The sequence below is a fragment of the Euprymna scolopes genome, chromosome 2 (assembly GCF_053919585.1).
Source record: "Euprymna scolopes isolate OS-2025 chromosome 2, ASM5391958v1, whole genome shotgun sequence".
NCBI lineage: Eukaryota > Metazoa > Mollusca > Cephalopoda > Sepiida > Sepiolidae > Euprymna > Euprymna scolopes.
In genome coordinates, this window is record NC_136483.1 from 162,065,028 (window position 1) to 162,066,042 (window position 1,015).

Genomic DNA, 1,015 nt, shown 5'->3' on the forward strand with positions numbered 1-1,015 from the left:
TTCAATGGGGTGTACTGTATATACAGGCTGGGGCATAAATGCTGTTACAAAATAAAACTGAAAAACCCAATTACAGCAAATGATTAGCAAATACTGAAGGAACAATATGACATAAGTGTCATTCAAAATACTTCTTTTCAAGCCTTCACTACACTACAAAGTCTTTTGGGGAAATCATCTTTAGCAGCACACACTATAATTAAAATATCTCTTAAAGGGCTTCCCCTTTTTGGTTGGACCACCTTCACGTGGTAAGAATCGGTTGGTTGGTTGGTTGGTTGTTTTTGTTTTACGGCATATCAACCTTTTTTAGGTTATTTAATGCCGAATCTAGTTATTTCAAGGAACGATTTTTAATGGAGTATATTTTTTTTTTACGTCAGATTCTATTTAACCCGGGTGGTAGTACCTGTTAGGGTCCCATTTAGGGTGGCAATTAAAGGGTGGCTCCACACTCCCCAAAGCCCACAAGGTGGGGCCTCACCATCGGATATAGTTTTAGGTCATATCCAGGACCAGGTAAGAATCGGTAATGGCAGCCTGGAGCCATCAGGTGTGCTTGATTGGTCGAAGTGCGGATGGCCAAGAATGCAACAACCACTCCGTGGGATAATGATTCCTGATGTCAAACTGCCTCAACATTGGAAATACCAATTAGTAGCCCCTTATGTCCAAGTGTCAATATGTCTTGTTTGGGATGAAGGTGAGCAAAAAAAAAAAAAAAAAAAAAATCTAAGAATATTTTCTACCAGCATTTGTTTGATTTTATCTTAAAAGATGTAATATTTTAACAAGGAGTATAGCAGACTTCACTCTCTAGTATTGATCCCAAAGAATAACCGAGGGTGTTTAGAGAAGGTGATGAAGAGCACCATTCTTTTTTGCTCATCCAGGATGGACAGTTGTCTCTACACCACTGTTGTGTTATATGAGCAGTGTGGCTTTTCATACCATTTTGTTGGAGAGTCTAAACTTCATCACCGTACACAGAATTACACCAAGGGGTCAGTGCATC